Source organism: Megascapheus bottae, chromosome 24 (genome assembly GCF_031878675.1).
Source record: "Megascapheus bottae isolate mThoBot1 chromosome 24, mThoBot2.hap1, whole genome shotgun sequence".
Lineage (NCBI taxonomy): Eukaryota > Metazoa > Chordata > Mammalia > Rodentia > Geomyidae > Megascapheus > Megascapheus bottae.
Genome location: NC_143532.1, coordinates 6,719,422 through 6,743,232, shown reverse-complemented (window position 1 = coordinate 6,743,232; position 23,811 = coordinate 6,719,422). Strand labels below are relative to the sequence as shown.

Genomic DNA, 23,811 nt, shown 5'->3' with positions numbered 1-23,811 from the left:
ATCACCAATCTGGCTCTTAGGGAGTATACATATTCAAAGGTTTGCTTTCTCCAACCCTCGCTCACCCCCCCACCCCACAAAAATCATTTTCCTAGCACCGTCTTAGGTCAAATACACAGTTGAAATCTGAAGGACATAGGTGGTCATAGCAAAGGAGAAGGATTAAGGTCAGATGTGGTGACATATGTCTGTAATCCCAGCAGAAATAGTTATGCTCTGTAAACTAGGAGGGAGCCCAAGGGAGACCCTCAATTCACCAAGGAAGCTGGGCCTGCTGCTACAGGTGTGTCATCCCAGATACTTGGGAGTATATTTAGGAGAATTATAATCTCTGGTCATCGACGGGCACAAAGCAATATTCTAGCCAACAAAATATCAAAAATGGAAAAGGACTGAGTTTGCAGCTCAAAAGGTATTGCAGGTAGAGTGTCTTCTAGCAATCACAAGGCACTGAATTCAAACCCCAATACCCCCAAAGACGAGGAGAGGAGAGCAGGGGAGGGCAGGGAATAGGAGACGAGGGGAGATGGTTACTGGATTCTTCTTAACTTGCCGGCCAAATGTGATCTGTTGAAATAAAAACCCTTGCTTCATCCTTTTCCTACTAGTACAACTTGGAAGATATTTTTCCCCCCCACGCAAGAGATCCAAATGTTTCCCCTACTGCCACCCCCCTGTCTGGTTATATAAACACTCACGTGGATATTTATACCAAAACCACATACCAGGCTTCACTGAAAGGTGCGAACATAATTTTTCAATTATGCCAACATTGTTCCATTACCAGATAACTCACACTCTGTCAAGTTTCACAAGGTAAATAAAGCCGCCCTTATTTAAGCTGTGTTTATTTATTTAATACCCAAGGCCAAGTGTCACAGCTTCCAAGCACAGACACATTGTTCCTATTTTCCAGTATCTTTGCTCTTTCTCTTTATTAACAACCTTTGTTCTCTTCCCACTGGCTTTTCTGGGGGCCACTGGCAATAGGTGAAAGATAAGAGCTATTCAATAGCTCCTAATCTCAGCTCCTGAGGCCTGCCTTCAATTCTAAACACACACACACACACACACACTCATACATTTTTACAGTGTCTCTTTTTTGCAGAGATATGCTTAGAAGGTTGACAGAAAACACCGCAACTTATTATTTTTTCAAATCTGATATCTATTTATTGTCTTGTTGACCTATTGCATTATGAACTCTATGTGGAAAGCACGGGACCAACACTTACTGTGGAAAAGTAATCTGATTTCCTCAACGGAAGCCTGAATAAATGTAAGATAATAATATCTGAGAAAATAGAAGCGAAACTGCTCTAGGCATTGACAAACAGAGCAGAAACTAAACAAACTAAAAGGCAAGCCTTCTATTTTAACCAACAGACCCAATCTCGTAAGAAGCATTTTTAAACAACCCTTTTTTAAATTTTAAGAAGCAAATAAGCTATTTTATTGCCCCTCTCCTCATTTCACCACATTCCTGGTTTCATTACTTTTGTTTCTTGTGTTCTATTTTTGAGGCCATGATGAGAGCTCTTTCACATCTCTGAGAGGTGACAGTGCAGAAATAACGGGATCTCTACACCCCAGATAATTTAAAATGGAAGTACAAGTCGCAGAGCCGTGAGAGGCCATCTGTGCTTGCTGCAGCAAACTTTCCAGCATCTGGCAAAGCCCTGACGGTAGAATGCTTTCTGGTGGAGCTGAGATCTTGTTTGCTTCTATATCACTTTATATGTGGACAATGTCAAGGAAATGGTGAGACAGGATGAATCCACTGAATCTGATGGATCCTTAGAACTGTCCTGTGATAATGGCCTTAGATGAGTTGCCTTGGCTTTCAGAAAAGCAAGTGTTAAGCTTATCCCCGAGTGAGAGAAGCTTCTGAGAGCTTCATGATCCTAGCATCTGTTCTAGAATTCTTCTCAGCCATAATCTCCAATGTTATAGCCAATGTGTCTACATAGAGAGGGAGAATGAACCAGAGAGCCTCCTCCATTTTTTTCTGTCTCTCTCTTTTTTTGCCAGTCCTGGGCTTGAGCTCAGGGCCCGAGCACTGCCGTTGGACTTTCTCAAGGCTAGAGCTCTACCACTTTAGCCACAACACCATTTCTGGTTTTTTCTATATATGTGGTACCAAGGAATCGAACCTGGGTCTTCGTGCATGCTAGGCAAGCAAGCACCCTACCACTAGGCCAAACTCCCAGCCCTCCATTTTTCTCTTGTGAGAAATAAAGATTCTCTATCTCAGGAGAGAGAAGCCAGGGATCCTAGGCAAAGATGGAACCACAGGCAACAGTTTAAAGTCATGTTTATTATTTTCTCCTTTGCAATAATCCTTTTTGGCCATCCATGCTTCCATTCTAATGTCTGACCTCTCTTGCAGGCCCAGGCACCTGAATCTTCATTCAGCCCATTCTTCCTTGCAGATACACCAGGCCTAACTTCTCACATTTATGTACAACTCCCACATCATACATTCTCTATTAAAAATGTATATATTTTTTAAAAATCCATATTTGTTCCCCTAAGTATATCCTGAGCTTTCAACTTGCTAATATTTCTTAGAAGTGGGGTTCCAATATTACTTAGTCATGTAGTAAATGTATGAGAATTGCAGCTCAGGCAATCTAAGCTTAGTAAATGCATAAATATTCCTAAATTAAAGAAAATCTCTGAAGGCCTCGTGCCTTGGGGAGACTAGCAGATTTCTTGCATCATCCACTGATGAGACCTTGAAGCAACTTGGTGGGGTGTTGGAATGAAATAAATGATTTAACATGTAGCCTTGAACATTGAGCCATGGCTCGGTATAGGAAAGGAAAAGAAAGTGCTGCCAGTGGTGTTTTGGATAGCGAGAGACTCAAAAACTGCTAGCTGGTGTGAATAATTAAATCTGACACTTGTCAAGACCAGAGTAAGTCCTTCTGTCACACACATCCTAATATTTACATGGCACATGTAAATGGGCAACTTACACTTGCTCCAATAGGAATCTGTTCTCTGTCCCAGGAAGCATCTCTTTGCCCTGTGACCCAGGACCTCGGTGGGACTGGAAGACTAGATCTGTGTGCTGAGAGCTTGTAGGCAGATAGCCAATCTAGACAGTGGGATAAAAGGGAAAGAATTGGTGGTGGCTGGTCTAGGAGACTATTTCGTAAACAAAGCATAGGAAAGGTAGTCCTGAAACACAGAGAAGAAAGACAAATAGGATGGCCCTAGCATTTTCTTTCTTTCTGGTCCAGGTTAAACTGTATATGCTCAGGAAGACAGATCAAAGCTAATCAATCCCTCATGGATGATTAAAGGGAGAAGGGTCCATGTCCTGTGGATTCTGACTTTAGATCAGCACCGCAGTATCCTGCATCGTTAGCTTTCCTATCAGCCTATGCCCAGAGAAAATGGGAAGCTGAGCTAGGGCTAAATTGGCTCAAGTGTAAACCCAAACTAAACATAGCAGTCATCCTTAAAATTTAATTTCTAAGGCAACAGATTGCTGGGCAAGATTTCTCTTGCTCCAAAGTAGAGTTCCCCCACGTGGTTCTCATGTTTGGCCTCCAGTTATTTGCTCAGGAGATCTTGATTTGTGGAGAAGCAAAATTGAGGTCAGATATTTTATAGAACCTCACACATTTATATTAAGACACTTTACAACAAGATACTTTACATATACAGAATTATTTATTTTTATAAAGACATCCACACAGAGACAAATTCCTATGCATACTATATTGGTATAGAAATGGAGGGAGGGAAAAATAATGTTCATGTACATAAAGTATAAAAACATGTAGCACCCTATAGTGATTCTGGTTAATAATTTAAAGTGTTTCCAGATGAGCCTATACTTATTGTCTGGCTCAGAAAAGAATGCCTGCTCTTCAAAAGAGACAGTTCACAAATATTAGGGTAATCACTGGTAAAAATGCTGCAATGACCTTTTATTGAACATTTCATTGGATGAGGTAGGGGAAGAGTACATGAAGAGAGCCTGGTAGGAGGGGAGCCTTGAATTCTTCCACTATGTTGATGGAAGATTTATCATCTTATCATAATAAAGCTCCTTATTAACATTCTATATCCACAAGTGCCCCCTGCTGAGTCTAAAACTAGTATGTCAATGGACAAGTTTAGAACTTATCAAAGAGCAAGCATAGTCAAAAGAATTCATGATGGTTATTTTCTTTTCCCCCAACAAGAAATCCTGGTAGGATATCCTTTTTTAAATTTCTCCTTAAGGGATCATGAATGATTAAAAACTTAGTAAGACAAAAGAAATCAAATATAGAATACAAAAAGGAAAAAAAAATGTTCGCTGCTCATTGCATTGTAATTAGAGTCATAAAATACAAGGTATTTATTGGAGTCTTATCAGTTTCTCAGATAGGAAGATTTCTCCAAATGTGTCACCGAGGGTGTTCAAGCACCTGCATGAATATAGGTTTTTAGGAAGCTCCTTGTTACTTTCTTTACAAAATAAAAATGTGTTTTATTAGCCTTAAGTAGTTGTACAAAAGAGGTGTCATTTAACAAAGCAGTTTATGAATACACTGTATCTTAATCAGTGTCAACTCCTTCAGCTTTCTCATCCACCCTTCCACTCATCCCTTCCCTTGATTTTTTCTTAAATTTGGGGTGTTTACCATGAGTCCGGGACTGTGTTATCTTCCCTTCCTTGCTTCATTCTTCTACCCTTTTCCCCTTGTCCTCCTACCTCTTGCAAATACCCATTTCCTGGTGCTTTAGTTTGTTAGATTTTGATTCTGTCTTTCACCGAATTATACTTAGTTGAGCTCTCCATAGACTCTACTATATCTCAGTTAATTCATTTGCAAATGCAGAGGCCAAGGATAGTACACACAGCCAAACCTGGCCATGACACAGCAGTGATGTTTGGTCTCGACCTATGTATTATTGTCTGTTCAGCAGTCAGCACATTCTTTTGGTTCAGTTTTCTTTCTACACAGAATGCAGTGATTTACCAAGAGAATTCTGTTTAATTTCCCTTACCTTTTCTTATCAACAAAATATGATTGTAGATAACTAACTCCTCGGCCTCAGAGGCATATCTAATTATAACATTGCAAAAAAAAACATAGGAGGACAAACCTAGTTAAGGATTGTTTATTATACATGTTGAACAAGAGACTTCACAATTTGGAAATAAACTCAATAGCAACAAAGAAAATCTGAGACCTATCATAGCAGACAGTAAATATTTATTCACTTTGTTTTTCAGCATCAGTTGCTTTTGACGCACATCTATCCATATACGTGAAAACAAAGCTTACAGACAAGGATGCAAATCTTCTAAGTAAACTCAAGTTCAGTAATTCTCACATTATATTCAATTTTACTTTAAGGATAGTTTGGTGCAGTTTTTTTTTGATTGTTGTTTTTTGTTTCCTTTTTTACCCCTCCTGGGATAAAATTAGCTGAGAACTTTGGCAGTGCTTGCGCGCGCGCGCGCGCGTGTGTGTGTGTGTGTTGTGTGTGTGTGTGTGTGTGTGTGTGTGTGACTGGAAGTTTCATTCTTATTTTATTCTTTATACTTAATATGGTGGTGGTAGTTCTAGTCTAGATTTTTCCCCGGAGGGGAAATAAGAAACAAGTAAACCAAATAAGTTAGAAATAAAGCATACATCAGAGAGGAAAGTAAGACCATGCAAGCACAGAGAGTCATCTCTTCATTAGCAGAATATATTTCCAGCAAAGTGTGAGGCCAAATGAGACATGCCATTAGAACTATTGACAGTTTCTATTGCATATTCTTGTAAGCAAATATGAGGTCAGTTACAGGGAGATGTGGGGGTTATTCACAAAATCCTCAGATATACAAGAAACAAAGGTTTTGTCATTTCTTGCAGTTTACATATGATCATGAAAATGTTAACCACCATTTGGGGACAAAATAGAAATAAAGTGTTTGGGAAGCGGTTGCAAAACCACTTACTGGGCCCATATTTTGTTGCATTTTGTCCCATGAAATAATGAATGAAGTCTCCAGAGCACAAGTGATATTTCCCTTCAAAACTTTTTTTGTTCCTCTTCCATCTAGGCAATCAGTCTTTGGCAATGTGCTATTTATTACACAATAGCTCTGTTTGCTGGAACGCTAAAGCCCCGAAGATGTTTGTCTTTATGGAGTTTTATGGTATTTCCAGTCTAATCTTGGCTATGGGTGTGGAGAAAGCAAGAAAAACTTTAACACGCTCTTTACCTGCCAGTGCTACGCCTCCAAAAATACCCAGAGATCAAACAAATTGTTCTCTTTCCTTCACAAGAAGTGAGGAGTTTTTGTTCTGCATTGTTCCAGTTACTGATGCTTTCCGGATAAGACAACCTCAAGTGATCACAAATACAGCACAAACATTCATTCATGGAGATCATAGGAAATGGAGAGGGTACAAGTGTGTTAACTATTATTTTCGGCTTTAAAGAGAATTCAGCATGAATCTCTTCTAGACATGTCTGTCAGAAAAGCATTGTGAAAGTGATTTCATCTATCACATCCCAGATTCCATTAGAAAAGCACCTTAACCTCCATTCTCTCCTTCTCTCCCTCTCAGAAAGGGTTTAGCATTGCCAAGGCTACTTCCTGGCCACAAGCTCTGCCTACAATGGACATTTACATAAGTACTAGACACTTGTTCTGAGGACAAAGAAGGTAAACACAAAGAGCTTAGGTTCCGTCAGGCTACATACACACATCACTCAGCTTGCTTCTGAGATTCCGCCCCCCCACCCCGCTCCCAATCGGTAGGGATTTCTCTCCATCCAGAGCCAGCAGTTTCTTGCCAATCACCATGTAGGCGCTTTCCAAGTCAGTTCAACTCACATCATTTAACAACAAAAATAAGGGATTGGAGCTATCCACTGCGCGAAGCAGAAAGCGAAGACGTACGGATATCACATCACTGGTTCTTATGTGTGTGACTGGAAAAGCTGTGGTCCTCAACTATGTCATGGTGTCTGTTGGATCTACTCTGTCCTGGTATCAACCTGGGATAGTGGCTCCCCAGCGATCATGAAATAGAGCTCTGATGGAGCATGTGAATTATGAATACCATGAATCTAGCATTTCCCAGAGTTTCCTGGAAGCCAGCCTGAGAAAAAGATCTCACACTTGAGAGGCCAGGCCTTTTTACAAAGCTCACCTCTCAGCAACCAGCCCAGCTCCTTCCTCCATACCAATGCCTGTTTGCTGAGTATATGAACAGATCTCTCCTCGACTCCAGGGGTTATAATTCCTTTGCTTAAGGACCCTGGCTAGCTGTCTTCTCTCTCCATTCTCATTCCAGTCTTCTCTATCACTATCAGCTAGCTCTTACAATGAATATATTGAAAGGCTTCTTTGCCAGGGAAATGACTTACATTTTCCAAGCTGGGAAGTAGTACCCTAGATAGCTCTGCTTTGCTTGCATACAGCAAAAGCCAGCAAGCATGAGTGCCCTGCCCCTCTGCACAGAAACTCTCCCCACTGGTTTATGCACTCAGAGGCTATCTGGCAACACTCATTGAGAGATACTGGCTGACAATTTATATGCACTATTTTATTCTTTTTATATAATCTCTCACAAGAAGCATTCATGGATAGAATGGCAGAATTGAGGAAGATCAAGAAATGAGATTATTTACTCGAGATTGTCCCCTAAAAGAGTGATAGCGGTATAATAATAACCTGTCCAATTTCCTCTGGCTCTGGGCTCACAGCAAAAACCCAAAATGTGTGAAAGAATGGAGTTTCTTCTTTAAAGAAATGTTGACGAAATGATGCTATCAACAAAGGGTATTCTTATAAGGAAAGCATAAAGATGCTTACTCTCATTGACATATCTTATTTCTTATTCCCATTGACATATCTCTTCCCCTCCAAACAAATGTTAGAAATTATTTTTGATGTGAATTAAAAATTACTTTAAGATTTTTTTAAGTAGCATCTGTTAGCAGGGGCATCACATTTTCATACAGTGTACCCCAGGAACCTTATACTCTCTATTACTCTATGTTATTCTCCTTCAAACTTTGTTGTTGGTGGTGGTTGTGGGGCTTGAACACAGGGCCCAAGTGCTTCCCAGTCTCTTTGTGCTTAAAGCTAGCACTCTGCCAATTGAGTCACAGCACCATTTCTACTTGTGTTTGGCATTTGCTTTTGTTTTGGTTTTTGGGTCAGTGGTGGGGCTTGAACTCTGGGTGCAGGCACTGTCCCTCAACTCTTCAGCTCAAGGCTACTGCCCTACCCCCTGAGCCACAGGGACACTCTGATTTTTCCTTTTTTATTTGGCTATTTGGAGATAAGAGCCTCACAAGAACTTTTCTGCCCAGGCCAGCTTCCAACTGCAATCCTTAGATCTCAGCCTCCTGAGGAGCTGGGATTGTACGTTTGAGTCACCAGCAGTACCATTCTATTTTCATATGTGCATCTAAAATTCTTGCACCATCTTCATCCCCATTCCCTCTGTGCTTCCCTGATACCTTGTAAGTCATATTAAGTACACTGGCTGGCAATAGGAAAGCTCCCTGTGTGTTTGCTTTCATTCATTAGGCTACCACTTTACAAGGAAGCTAATAGTTCTCAGCAGTGAGGGCAGCAGCCAGTATGAATGCGCGCCGGCCTCTCACCTGCTGGTTGTCTGCCTAAAAATCATCTGTTTCCAGAGCCCATCTGGGTGCTGGTGCTCTTTGTCACACTTTTTACAGATGGGACAGTCAGCTGTCATTACCACAGCAACATACCACACACACATGTGATGGACAGCCATGGTGACCACAGCCAAATAACACAGGCTGGTCACTTAAAGAATGGGACGTTAGTCTCTCACAGTTCTGGAGACTTAGAAGGCCTGGATCTGACTGTCAGCATTGTGCTGAATGCTTCCAGTCTGCAGGCTGTCCTCTAGTTGTGTCATGTTGTAGGAACAAATTGATCTCTGGTCTCTCTGGTGCGTGCGTGCGTGCGTGCGTGCGTGCGTGCGTGCGTGTGTGTGTGTGTGTGTGTGTGTGTGTGTGTGTGTGTGTGTGTGTGTACGTACGTACCAGAGCATAATCTCAGGACCTAGATTCTTTCCCTGAGCTTCTTTGCTCAAAGCTCTTTGCTCTATCACTTGATCCACACATCTACTTCTTTCTTTTTGCTGGTTCATTGGTGATAAACCTTCTGCCCTGGCTGGCTTTGAACAGCAGTCTGCAGCTCTGAGCCTCCTGAATATCTAGAATTACAGACATGAACCACTCGTGCTGGTTCTCTTGGTTGTCTTATGGTCTCTTTATGGACACCTTACATTCTGGATCCAATCCAAATGATCTCCCAGTGGCCTGTTCCCAAATACAATCATATTGAGTCAGGACTTTAAACATCTTAAAAAAAAAAAAATTGTTGGGGGCCGGGAGTTTGGCCTAGTGGTAGAGTGCTTGCCTAGCATGCATGAAGATCCGGGTTCGATTCCTCAGTACCACATACATAGAAAAAGCCAGAAGTAGTTCTGTGGCTCAAGTAATAGAGATCTAACCTTGAGAAAACCCAAGGACAGTGCTCTGAGCCCAAGGCCAGGACTGGCAAAAAAAAAAAAAAAAAAGAAATTGCTAGAAGGGTGGGAGGTGAACATTGAGACCATAGCAACAGATTAACAGAGTTTCAATCTCCCAATGAAAGTTGAGACTTTAGCACAGAAAGCACAAGGTCTCTATGGATTTTTCTGGCAACTGTGTAGTATGATGTTGGATGTAGACTGGAAATGGAGGACAGACAAATATCAGGCTCCCTTCCCAGCTGGGAAAGGTAAATCATCCCACCTGGGGAGCTGCCTGAATCTCAGCCTCTCCGTCCGTCAACATGAAGGAAGAGCAGAGGTTTCCTAAAATCCTCAATCTCTTAACACTCCCTTTTGGTGCATATGTCATGTTCTTTCTAAATGGACTTCAAATAATCGAGGTGAAGAATGTATACACTGTGCAGAATTTTAGTAATAAGAAAATTACTAAACCAAATTAACGCTCTGGAATGCAGATTAAAACAGGATTAGATTCTGATATTATTTATCCTAAATTATAACAGATCTATTCTAACATTTTTCACAGCTCTGCTGTTCGTTTTTGTTAGAAACCCACTCATTAGAATGGTTCGGCGCTGCCTAATTTCAGAAAATAAAATAATTAGCTGCAAATGACATCGAGAGTACTCCTGCAAGTTGGATAGTTTAAGCAATTTATATTATTCTTAATAATGGTGCCAATTTGCTTTATTCTGAAAATAAAATTATTAAAAATATTGTGTTTGCTTCCAACTATCTAAGAATGATAAAAAGGCACAAAGAATGATACATAAGGGAATTAAACGAGCAAAAATCTAACCTGTGCTCTTTTTCTCCTGGATTATCATGATAAAACTGGCTTCCTGGTGAGCCAGTCACCACCATAAATATTAGTGTAGGTATTTTGTAATTGCCATCTTGGTACAACTCCCTCAAGATTAAAAATAACTGCTATAAGGATAAGACTTTGAACATGACCTTGAATTAAAAAAAAATAGCAGCCAAGAAACAAAAGGAATTGGTTGTCTAATTACCAGTTTCAGAGGTTTTTATTTCCTGTAACAATACTGCTCAGATACACTGGCATTAAGTTGGCAAATTAACACAGAAGGATGGGGATGGTAAATGTTTTTTTCCAGTTTTGCTCCATATAATCTCTACTAAAGTTGCCTAAAAGTCTCCGTTCAAACAAGCTGTGGGAAGACAAAAGTGAAATGCCAAATTACAAAAAAAGAAAACACATCAAGTAGCAGAATTCATTCGAATGATTTATTTGAAAATCCTTCCTGAAGAAAAGAAAGAATAATTCTTTGGAGCACAGAATGTATCGCTGAAATTCCTTGGGGAGATACAAAAGTTTCTTTTTCTACCATAATCTAGGCAAAGAAATTATGGCATAATCATAGAAACATTTTGTAAAATAATGCCTCGGATGTGAATAATGCAATTCACTAGGCAATTTCTGGGTATCCATATTGTTTGCATATTTTGACTAGGCTACTTCTAGAAATCATTCATGGAAAGACTAGAATGTATGGACTGAGAAAACAATAGTACTGAGAGTTATTAAGTGGTTACTCTGCCTCTCATTCCATCTCTATGATACTAATAATGACTTAGTTCCACTTGCTCTTCTACCTAGTTCTAATGTCCTCCTGTGAGGAGTGACAGTGGGAGCCGTGAGAGGAGAGAGGGGCTAACTTGGATGACTAGAAAGTTCAGTGACTCTAATCTTTAGGACAGTGTGATATTTCTCTCGAGCATCTCATTTGGAATCTCAGTAAACAGCAGGAAGAGGAAATAAATAGGGTTCCATTGTTGGCTGAGTAACTGTAGAAAGGAAATCGTATGAACTACTCTGTATCAAGTCTTGCCAATGACCTGATTTAGCAGAATCCACAAAATCAGTCCCAGAGATAATGAGGGGAAAATGTCCCCAGATAAACAAGAGAATAAACAACATAAAAACTAAGCTGTGGCTCTCAGACCTCGTCTGGAAGAAAGTCAGGGCTGAAGTTCCATGTAAACCCTCCAGAGAGACAAAACCAATATAAATGAGTGGAGACTGACAGGAACCCAGGCTGAGCCATGGAATAGAGCTGCCCATCATTCCTACGGGAAGCCGGCCTCTGATGGAAAGGAGGGTTTGACTTCAGCCACTCACAGTGGACACAGGAGCCATTTGCTGTGCTAATCTCTTCACAGAAATGCTTATGGGTTCATGTTTGGAGAAAGCAGACTGAATGTAGTCACTCATGTTTTGGTCATTTTCAGTGCACCAATGAGTAGAGACAAAGTGGAAAGGACTGTCTTCCTCAAGTTGGAGCAAATGAAAATGGAGAGGGCAAGGGACCCCGTAAATCCTGGTGGCTCACACCTGTCCTCCTAACTATTCAAGAGACCAAGATCACTGTCCAAAGCCAGCCCAGGAAGAAAAATGCAATCACCTCTGATCTCCAAAGCCAGGAGTGGAGCTGTGGCTCAAACCTTGAGAGGAAAACGCCAAGCAAGTAGGAGATTCCCTGAGTTCAAGCCCAAGTACTGGCATATAAAAACATTAAAAAAAATCCCTTAGCCGCCTATGTAAATGAACTACTCTGTTTGTTACTTTGGGTAAAATCCATGTTTATAATAAATATACTTTTAAAATAAAACAAAATCATTGGAGATCTTTGTCAAGGGTTTACCTTACAAAGGACGTGAACTTTGGCTCCTTGATGCACTGCACGATCAGGGTATACCAGTTTCATGTTGAAAACATTTTTATTGTTATTATAAAGGTGATGTACACAGGGGTTATAGTTATATAAGTCAGGTAAAGAGGACGTTTCTTTTTGGACAGTGTTACCCCTTCTCTCACCTCTCAGATTTCCCTCCCAACCCCATCCACAGTTACATAGTACTGCTTACATCGTTTTTTGTTTTTGTTTTTCTGTTCCTGGGGCTTTAACTCAGGGCTTGGGCACTGCTGTACCACATGAGCCTCAGCACCACTTCCGGTTTTTTTCTATGTATGTGGTACCAAGGAATTGAACCTGGGTCTTCATGCATGCTAGGCAAGCACTCTACCACTAGGCCAAACTCCCAGCCCCAGCTTCCATGTTTAAAAGTGGCTTTTCATCATGTGTAAAATGGAGACAATGCCCCCAACGCAATCTTCTGGCAGGGTTTTTGTGATGGCTAAGTGGGGTTCTAGCCAGCTGCCCACAGAGGGTTCTTAGTACGTTATTTATCATTTTCTTTTCTCCCTTGTATTTTTTTTTAAAAAAACATTCTTTGCTGGAAAGTAGCCTGTGATGGGTTTAGAGATTGAACTCTAGAGAGGGAAATGCTGCCATGAATCCAGGATTCATGGATTGCCCAGGAAGAGGTTAGACAGTTCTTCCGGGTCACATTGTTTGTTCACCTGGCCTGCTCCACATCCTTCAACCCTGTCAGGAGTCCAGGGACTGGGAACTTTCCATTTCCTTGAGTGAATAAAGCAATAGGAGACTTAAAGAGAACATATGCCTAGCTAGATACACATAATACATCTCTTCTGGGAGAATCTATCTTCTGGTTACTTGAATTTAACCTGATGTTGAGTGGATGTCACTCCTTTATGTGGAAAAAGTTATGGAAAATTATTTCTTGTCTTGAATTTTTTTAAAAAATTGAATTGAACCTACATACATACACACCATTATGTGTTTACAACCCCAGTTTAAATGTAACAGTAAACTCAAAATGGTTGCAAATAGAGGTGAAGACTTTAGATGAGTGTTTAAGAAAAATATCATCTGATACTTAAGAAAAAATAATTTCTGAGGACAAAAAATGCCAGCATACTAATTGTTATTGATTCCTTTATTTTTCATGGAATAAAGCAAGTTGGTCATCATTTGATGCTCCAGACATTTTATTGTGTTGGCATGATAATTTAGGGGGGATTTTTATTGTTTTAAGTCTTTAAAATATGCTCAGAAATCCTTCCCGGCGTCCTTTGGACAAGTACAGTACACACTGCAGAGGCAGCAGAGAGAAAAAGAGCAGAGCTATTAGTGTTCAGATTTGGCACTCATTTAATCCTTTCACACATCAGTGGAAGGATAGATTTCTTTGTACTAGAAAGCATAAGATTGCTTGCATGTTATAGATTTATGATTAAATTAGAACTTGAAATTTCACTGAAAACCTGTATAATTAAAAGATCTTGCCAATGTGGAAACTTCATGCATTAAGTAAAACTTGGCTTTTCCTCTCTCCCTCCACACTCCCCCTCTCCAGCCCCTCACCCTATGGCTCTTTGTAAATGGCCCTATTCTAGAACATTACAAGGTATTGAGTTTTCAAATGGCAGTAAAGGAACAAGTACCTCCAAAATCAATTCCATTGATTTCCATTCATGCAGATGCATTAACTTTTACACGGGCAATGTTCCTTCCTTCCAAGTGGATTAGAGTCAGACTGAAGACCAACTTTCTATACACTGTGTCCATTCTTCTGCCCTCCACATTTTCCAGGCTCTTTGGGAAATATCCTCCCATAGACAATCTTGGAATAGAACATAGCAACCATTGGCTTGCCTTACAGTGGTATGCTTTATGGTGCCCGAATGAATTATATTAATAGTAAGCTACAAATAGTCCAAATTAGAAGAACATATTATAATAACAAACCACCTATGAAACAAGAGAAGATTAAAAACAAGACATATTCATTGAATATACTTACTTACATTTAAACACATAATAGTAATTACATGAATATAGTTACATTAACTTTATGAAGAGATACACCAGTTTCACAATCATCAAGAATAATATAGAGGAATGATATCTTTTTAATACACAGATATTCTTTCTTTCTTATTCCCACCCAGGTGAGTGCCACTTCATTTATCTAGAACTATAATCTCATCAGAAGACCCAAGTATCCCTGTTATAAATGATTTGAGACTTGTTATTAACAAGTCAATTCATGCCTTTTCTAGCTCGAGGAGGGAAGAGCTCCTTAGTCACTTATATCTCAACAGTTATATTCAACTGCTTTTGATGGGCTGATCCTCAGGCTGGGCTGACCTCGATTTCTACTCATTTTTCTTTCTTTCTTTTTTTTTTTTTTTGTTGGGTCATGGGACTTGATCTCAGCCTGGGAGTTGTCCCTGAGCTCTTCAGCTCAAGGCTACTGCCCTACCCTTGAGCCAAGTCCCACTTCCCATTTTCTAGAGGTTAATTAGAGATGAGCGTCTCAGGTCCTTTTGTGCCAGGGCTGGCTTTGAATTGCTTTGAATCTTGATCCTCAGATCCCAGCCTCCAGAGCAGCTAGGATTACAGGTGTGAGCCACTACACTCAGCAACTCCTTTGTTTTTTTGAGGCCTAAGAATTCCATTCACTTGTGTGGTTAAAAAAAATATTTTCATTATCTTTTTTGTTTTTGCCAGTCTTGAGCCTTGAACTCAGGGCTGAGCACTGCCCTTGGGCCTTTCTCAAGGCTAGAGCTCTAGCACTTGAGCCACAGCACCACTTCGGGCTTTTTCCTATGTATGTGATACCAAAGAATTGAACCCCAGTCTTTGTGCATGCTAGGCAAACACTCTACCACGAGGCTAAACTCCCGGCCCCACTTTTCTAATCTTTAAATAGTTGAACAATTCTTCTACTGTTAGTAGCATCCACAATCACCTCTTCATGTGCTCTAGCCTTGTAGATCTGCCTGGATCTCACCTCTTCACCTCACTCCCTTCCCTCCTCACCTTCTACATCTGATTGAGATACAAGACGGGGCATTTTGACTCTCCAGGCTTGCTCTTCTCTTCCGCTTGCCTGAGAGCTGCATGATTTGGCTTGGGATCCGCATCACATCTTTTCAGGATCGCTTCGGTGAATTTCCAGTCGGTGCCTCTGTTTCCTGTACCGATTCCCTGTGATTTCTCTTCATCCAGTTGCCACCACCATCTTGAAGACTGAGAATTGAATCCTGTCCTTTCTACTCATGCCCCACATGGAGAACTTGAGTGGGTTCTTCTGGATCCTGTAGGGAGATAAACAAGACAAGATTAAAACATGTTCCACACTATTCAATTTGAATTGAAACGTAAGGGTTTTCCAGCCTTACAATATGCTAGGGTTTCATGGGATTAACTCTTAGGAACTGTCCACTCACTCAATTCTACCATCATTGGCAAATTGCTTAGCCTCCTGCTCCAGGCATTTGCAGGGCAGTCATCTCTTACACTTTCCAGCTTGCCAGAGAGAACACAGACACCAAACAGGCTATTGAGTCTTTGGATCCTTTTATGAAATGGATAATTCCCCAAGGGTATCCTAGAACCCAGATGACCTGTCTGAAAGGTGGCTTGGAGAAGAAGCCTTCATGAAGATTTTATGGAGGCCCTCCAGCCATGAGGGGACCTTCACAGGGTCCTCTCAGTCTGTTTGCTCACCCTTCCATAACAACTGAAATGTGGCAATAAGTGATTCCCATTAGGAAAGAGATAGGAAGGGCTCTGAGGCTTGTCATCTGAAAGTATTTGTCTCTTGACATTTTGTAGTTTTCTTGACATTTCAGCTTGTATATAATAGCACCATCAAGTCAGGAAAGGTCCTGGGTCCGTGCCAATACGTGTATCTGGGTGACTCCAGTGGACCTCACAGATGAGAATCTGCAGCTCGGGCGGTTAGTGCAAGTGATGAGGACACGATGTGTGGGTCAAAGCTTCTCAGCATCTGCACTATTCACGTTTGGGGCCGCCTGGGTCTTTGGCTTGTGGTGGGGAAACTGCCTAAGAAATACATTGTGGGAGTATTGGCGGCATTTGTTCCCTCTACCTGCTAGGCTCCAGTAGCATCTTATCCCTAGTGAGGATAAGATGTCACCATGTATGGCCAAGAGACATAGGACACTGTTATGTCTGAGCATTGCTGACGATGCAGCATAGGAAACAGGATTGCTGTAGAAGTGTATGTAGAAGTGTATTCTTGAGGCCATGCAAACCAAGTACGTCTGCTTAGTTCTTGTTTGTGAGACGGGAAAGTTCAAAGTGTAGAGTGCCAGTTCTGATGAGGGCTCACAGGACTGCAATGCATCCTGGTGGGTGACATCAGGGTGGGGGGTGGTCACTGGAGAAAGCAGAGATCTCACTGGGAAGTTGGGTAAAATCCATGAACGTAAGGAATCAGGATGACAGGCGTGCACTTGTCATCTCAGCAGCAACCCAAAGCCTAAAATAGGTGACTCAAAATCCATGCTTAGACCTAAACAGGTAGGGAGGCTGTCTCAAAAATAACCATCACAAAACAGGTTTGGAGGCATGGCTCTGTCGTAGAGCACCAACCTAGCAAATGCAAAGCCCTGAATTCAAGCCTCAGTGTTGCTAAAATGAAATTGTAACATGGGAAATAATAAAACAACAAAGCAATCAAGCATTTAAGACATGCTTCCCGAGGCAAACCGAGCTGGGAAACAGTTGGTGAATGAGAGACGCATGGACTGGCAAGCTGGGTGTTTGGATAACTTGGGACAAAGATGCTGGCACGCTGAGTGTTTCCTGTATTCTTTCACTTACTCCTTTGTTTTCCCAGTGGCTGTCTGGGTTCACACAGGGTGTTAACTGTGATAGGCGAGCCAGACATAAAAACAAAAGGTCAAATTTGCCTTTTTAGAAAGTGAGTACTGGAACATAAGTCTTGAAAGATTCTAGAGACCATGATATGTCATGAGTACTGTTAATCTACAGACTCTTTTCCTTGAGTAATCTTTCTGTTGGAAAGACTTCATACTTTACCTTGAGACCACAACTACAAGCCCAATTAAATATTTAAGTGTAAATTCAATCCAACTTATTTTTCTGATACCCTTTAGAGCATTAATGTCAAACATTGAATACATGGTATTTGTCAAATTTTTCATTAAACACATAGCTAACATTTTAAGGGTTACCAGAAAACCCTCATCATGTTTCGGAGTACTGAGTGAATATTAAGAGATTTCAAATAAACTTAAGTCCATTTTTAGAATTCTCCATTATGTTTTACTCTTGTTGTACCAAAAAGACAAAAGAACAGAAAAATTGCTTATGAATTCTGTTTTACAGAAATGTTTTAGTGTCCTAGCCTCTGGGATGATAGTAAAGCAAATTTACACCCTTCTCAGTGGGAGAGTTGACATTAAATGTAGCATAGAACCAAAATGGCATCCTCAAGTGAAAGGGTTTCAAGAAAGGATAGCTAAGTATTCACAGGAAAGGACACATTGTTGAAAAGGAAAGAGAAGACAGTCAGAGATGAAAGGTAGACTGGCTTGCTGGTCTGCTTGTTAGGGGATTTTTTTTTGTGGGGTGGGTCAGTCCTGGGTCTTGAACTCCAGGCCTGGGCACTGTCCCCGAGCTTCTTTTGCTCAAAATTAGCACTCTGACACTTGAGACACAGAACAACTTCTGGTTTCTGTTTATGTGGTACTGAGGAATTGAACTCAGGGCTTCATACATGCTAGACAAACACTCTACCACTAAGCCACATTCCCAGCCCCCTATTAGGAGATGTTATTAAAAGCTGTGTAGAAGAAGCCTAGATTAGTTTGCTCAAGTTATTTTAGTTCGTATTTAACATTTGACTTATTTGACAATAAGAATGACAGCAATTCGGACAATATTTATTTGGTACTTCTGATGATGCACTTTTCTTTTGAGTGTATCCCATTAGTCTGCTAGACAGAATTCATATATTATATATGTATATTTATAGCATATATATATGAACCATGCTGTATCTTTTAGGAAAAGTGGGTAAGAATATTGTTTGTTGCTGTTGTTTTAATAGGAGAATATAAACTGATTCTTCTGTCTCCAGAGTGAAACAAGATAAATAGCTTTTGTGCATAATGGATTTCTCTGGACAATAAATGTCTTGTAGACACATGATTGGTTTCTTGTGATTTTTTTTGTTATACTTGATATCATTAACCAATTAACTCAAAAATTTCCCTGGATGATAGACAGTGATATGAACATTATGCTTCAGTATTTATGGTCATGTGAAAAGGCAAATTACCTCATTTAAAAGGGGCAAATTCGAGAGCCAGACTGAAGCATTGCTGAGTGCTGCCTGGTTGGGGAGAGACAAATACTTCCTTCATGGCTGCCTAAGATAGGTATGTTTAGTGGGATGATGTGGCACAGAGTTCACTAATCTCAGATCTGCCCTCCCAAATTCATTAGATGTTACTCTGAAAAGTGTTAGGATCTCTGTGGAAGCGTTCTCTCACTGGCAAAGTATTGGTTGTAGACTCTGGAAAACTTTGATCTTGTTTTACCCAAGCAGAGTAAATTCTCAAAGGGAGAGAAAAATGTGTGTCAGGGTCCATTTTCTTCTTTGCTCATTCTCTCACCAAGTATTCACTGTTATGTATTCATCTCTGGAAGCAGCATTTGACAAAAGGGAGATACACACTGATATGGTATGTTAATAATTCAGAGGATTCTTCTCTGCCCTTTCTACCCATAGCTGAATTTTCTGGTTTTGAAGACTTCATTGCAAAGGAGACACAAATCACCATTGTTTAAAGTTATCAATGCTGAGCTATTCTGGACGCTGATTTCCATTTAACTTCTTAAAGATCCTTGGGTATTTTCTATCCAGCAGGACTCTTTGCAACCAGTTAACTTTATGGGCATTGGGCAACTCTTAACAGTTTCAATAACCGTCAAGGTATTTTGAAATACTTCTACTTTTCTTTTTCATTTTGGGGGGGCTGGGAATAATTGAGTTCTACTTATCACAGTCTGGGGTCGTACAATTTGAAGACTGTATTCACTATATTATGATCATTTCATCCAGAGGGGGCAAAGCCTTCTGTCAATTTATCTGCTACCTCAACGTTCAAAGTTGTAATTAATTAGGAGGAAAGAATGTAGAGAAAACGCATTTCAAAGATAAATCTAGTCATTGAACACTTCATCATCCCTTATAATTTTTCCATTTCCATAGCAACTGCCAAGTTTGTGTCTGCCTACAAATTTGGAAACAGAAGAAATCATCGAAGGCGATGAAAAAATAAATCTGGCAGGAAGCTAAAAAGAATTTCTGACACTTTCAGATTTGTTGTGATGTATCCAAAAACAAAAAAAACCACCTTCTACAATAGTATTAGACTGAGAGTTTGGAAAGGAACTGGACTTCTAAATGTTTCTTATGCTGTTTCATTTCCTGGGTGCTTTGGGAATGACAGAGACAATCTTGCCCATAGCTACTTAGAGCTCATGAGTTCAAAACCAGCCTCTGAATCATGGGATTTTTGTGTCTTGAAAGGCCAAGCATAAGTGTTCGTTCTCCTGACTCCACTCTTATTATTTATTTAACTTACCCATCACATCCTCCAGCACACAGAAACTACTGCCAGAGACCAGTTTCCTGAATAACTGAAATGCTTTCTAAATACTTTCAACGCTGAATTGCCTATTTCAAGGCACACCCCACCTCTTACATCAATTATGAATGCAAGCAGTTCACTGGAGTCACCTTTGTTATTCTGCCTTCCCAGACAAGTCATCTGTAATGATATCTAAAGCCAGGTATTTACGTATAGTCCCAGCACATGGGAGACTGAGGCAGGGGGATTGCCATTTCAAGGCCAGGCAGGACTCCATAGCAAGAACCCTGTCTTGAGAATAAAATAAACATAAGTAAAAATTTAAACTATGTCTTAAATAAAACCTAAATGGAATCAACACATCTTCATGTTTAACACAATCCAGTGACTTTTCTTACCTCCTGGCAGTCCCTGACATTAACTAGATTTGCTGTCTGTCCTTTATTCATTATGTTCTAGAGCCCATGGAATTTCTGAACAAGCCAAGCTCCCTCTCAACTTAGTGCTGTCTTTTCCTTCTTCCTTCCAAAAATTCATGTGCCCTGGTCTCCACTCAGATTTATGTCTCTCTAAATTGACTTTTCTCTCTTTCCCAATGCAATAAATAGTCTTTCCCACTCCCTCACCTGTTCCTGGTTCTCACAGGGCTGTTTCATGCTCTGCATTGCACTTGCCTCTGTGAAAGGGCCTTGTTTATTTAACTCTTCTTTCCCACTCTCCTTGACTCTGAAGGTGGTCTCCATGAGAGCACAGACCCCCTCCCCCTGGGGCTTCAGCACACCTGAATCCCATGCCTGAAGTAGATGAGGTGTTCAAGAAATAGCAATGATAGAAACTGTAACCTTAATTTCACAGATGTGGAATCATAGACACACAGGTTGACTACAGTTTTGCTCCCAGTAAATAGACTGAGAAAGGAAATTTGGATTTCCAGGGTTGTTTTCCAATGTTTTGTGATCCTTCAGGTTATGCTGCTTCTCCATTCCCCTCCTTAAACCCTCCCCTCCTCTCTTCTCTGCTTTCCTCTCCTCCAAATGAAGGAAAAGATACAGAGTCAGAGCTTGGGTGATACATAGGAAGATAAAGGAATTCCAGGTTCCCAGGTTAATAAAGCCAAAATCTATTCATCTTCCACCAGTTATATAAATAAATTCCCTTACCCTTCGAGCCTGTGGTTTGTTGGATTTCTGTTGCTTTCTATCAAAGGAACTTGTTTGTGGGTGCAGTATTTTGAAATAGGGTGGCATTGTACATTTCAAAAAGAAGTATGTTGGAGCATCTTATAAACATTGAAATGTTTATTATCTCAGAGATAATGATTTTTATTGATATGACAAATCCCTCTTCCTTGGGTTTATTTGCTGAGATTTATATTCAATGCACTGTCTTGACTATTTTATTTAAGATACTTATTCACTCTTCAGAAATTCCCAGGCCATAATCAACTCAAACAAATTAAACTGCATCCTTTTATTTTTGCAAGGAGTGTATATTCTATTTTACCAATAGGAAATATGAAAGAAAAAAGGGAATCATACCAAATATACATGGTTCCTTCTCTGAATGCAGTCTTCAAGAATGTATTTTCATGGTTATAAGATCCAGGAAAGGTTATTTTTTTCCTTTTAATTCTCCCAGACAAAGCTCAATTTCATTAGAAAAAAAATAATGGTAAATCCCAATGATAAATCTCTCAAAGGAGTTTGCCGGTTCAATAGTTTGAGACAACTGGTGCTCTGCCCTCAATTTTGTTTTTACTGTTTTTGAATGATTAATATACAGACAGTGACTAATCATTTCTTTTGTGGAATAGGATTGCAGAGTTATTGATGGATTTAGAAATGGTACTTGAAAATATATCATAATAACTATGGAGTTTAAAGCATTAAGCCAATGATGCCAACCTCAAAATAAAACTTGTGCAAGATGATTTTGACAACAGATGACAAATTATTATTGGTTGTGGTACGCAGGTATTTATAAATGTCTCATACAACTGAGAAAGGCAAAGAAATACAAACTACCACAAGACCTCTCTTCCAGTCTCTCTGGTTTCCAAACAAATTGGATATGAAGCAACTTATGGTGGTAGGTTGTTACAATCCCATAGGGAAAAAGCTGTATTCTAGTGAGACTTGAAAGAGACATGGGAATCTTGAGCTCTAAAGGGACCCTCCAATTCAGTAGGCATGAGCCAACTGATATATATATTCAATTGATAGTACACTACAGATTAGAAATTAAAGTCATATTAAATTACTTTAGATCATATTCTATTTTGAGAAAGTTTATTAAGGTTTTATATGATGGGGTACAGAGGCTATGGGCTTCCATTCAGAGAAATAACAGCATCAGGCAATATCATATAAAGAGGGCAAACAACATAATTAATAATGATAGCATTAAAAGTCTGTCACCGTTGTGTCACCTGTGCTCCTTTGTTCTGTAGAGAGTCAAGGACACACATTATTTAAAATATGTACTAGAAAGAATTTCTTTTAACACTGCCATAAATTCAGCCCTGTGCATCTTGTTAAATCTTCGGTTGTAATAAAGTGGAAGGTTTTTAACAAGGTCATTTCCCACCAAAAATACCTAATCAGGAATTTTAGTTCTTATTCCTCCACAATAACTTACTCGCATTACTTCTGGGTGTGAACTTAAAAATCAGAAGTTGGTAACATGATGTCTAATGTCATTTCATGTTCTAAAGGTATCCAAAGCCATTTGTACAGATACTGTGGGGATCCTGGAATAAACAGAGTCAAAATAGCAAACAAATAAACCTAACACATCAATAAGCAAATAAAACTAATCTCAAAGAAAAAATAATCTGCCAGATATATGATTTAATACTTTTTTAGTTTAGTTTACAGGGAAGATGAAACTTTTAATTACCCCATTATATATATATATATATATATATATATATATATATATATATATATATAGAGAGAGAGAGAGAGAGAGAGAGAGAGAGAGAGAGAGAGAGAGAGAGAGAGAGAGAGAGAGAGAAATAACAACTTAAAACTACAGGAACCTGGATATTGTTTGCTTAAATTTACATTTTTGGGTGAAGATGGTTTTTTTCCTATGTGTTTGCCCATGTGTGTGCATGCATGTGTGTGTGTGCCTATGTGTTTATGTGTGTATCCTGAGGCTTGAACTCTGGTCCTCAGCATTATCCTGAGCTTTTTTGCTCAAGGTTATCACACTTCCACTTGAGTCACACCTCCATTTCTGGCTCTGTGGTAGTTAGTTGAAGATAAGACTACCACAGAATTCTCTGCCCTTGCTGTCTTTGAGTCATAATCCTCAGGTCTCCACCTCCTGAATAGCTGAGTGCCTGGTTTCCTGTCTATTTTTTTAAGTCTTAGTTGTCTTGTCTGTCTGAAGAGTGTAAATGTAATCATAGCCTAAAAATCTTGACTTGTCAAAATTGCTGAGCAAATTGGAAGATGGCTTACATTGACAGGTTACACCATACTGTATTTTCACAAATGTATTATGTGGGTTAATTTAAGCCCAGTGGGTTTGAATATTGTGTTAGTGCTGGGTAAATTAACTTTCCTCTTTAGTTATATATTCCATTTCTAATAATTGATTGTGTGCTTATCTCTATATTCATTATCTGTGTTTTCACAAATAAACTTTTAGAAATTCTTCTAAAAGGAGAATCCAAGTCTGGTGAAGAATTCGATTTTCCTACAGTTTCAAATGATGATGCTTAATTATGGGAAGGGAAACAGCTATGCAGTGGCAAGGGTGGGCAAATCCCCTTCCTTAACCTGATGACCAAAGTTGACTGCATCAACAAGGAAACAAACTATCATTATTCCATTTCTCTCAGAAGCCACTGAGAATGACAGTCTCCTTTCTGTGATGTCCATATTCTCAGTGCATTAGAGGTGCCCACTCTTGAGGAAATAT

At 39.8% G+C, this 23,811-nt stretch overlaps 1 long non-coding RNA gene across 4 annotated transcripts in view; it reads left to right on the top strand.

The window, feature by feature from the left end:
• The window catches only part of LOC150046842 (uncharacterized), a 343,930-nt gene that overhangs the window by 171,712 nt on the left and 148,407 nt on the right, over positions 1-23,811 (top strand). Inside the window, exon 4 of one of the 4 annotated variants that reach the window (XR_016539477.1) lies at positions 11,808-11,986. The exons of the other annotated variants lie outside the window; for them this stretch is intronic. This is a non-coding gene — a long non-coding RNA (uncharacterized LOC150046842). Of the gene's footprint in view, positions 1-11,807; positions 11,987-23,811 lie in introns of those variants that run through there. 4 annotated transcript variants of the gene reach the window in all.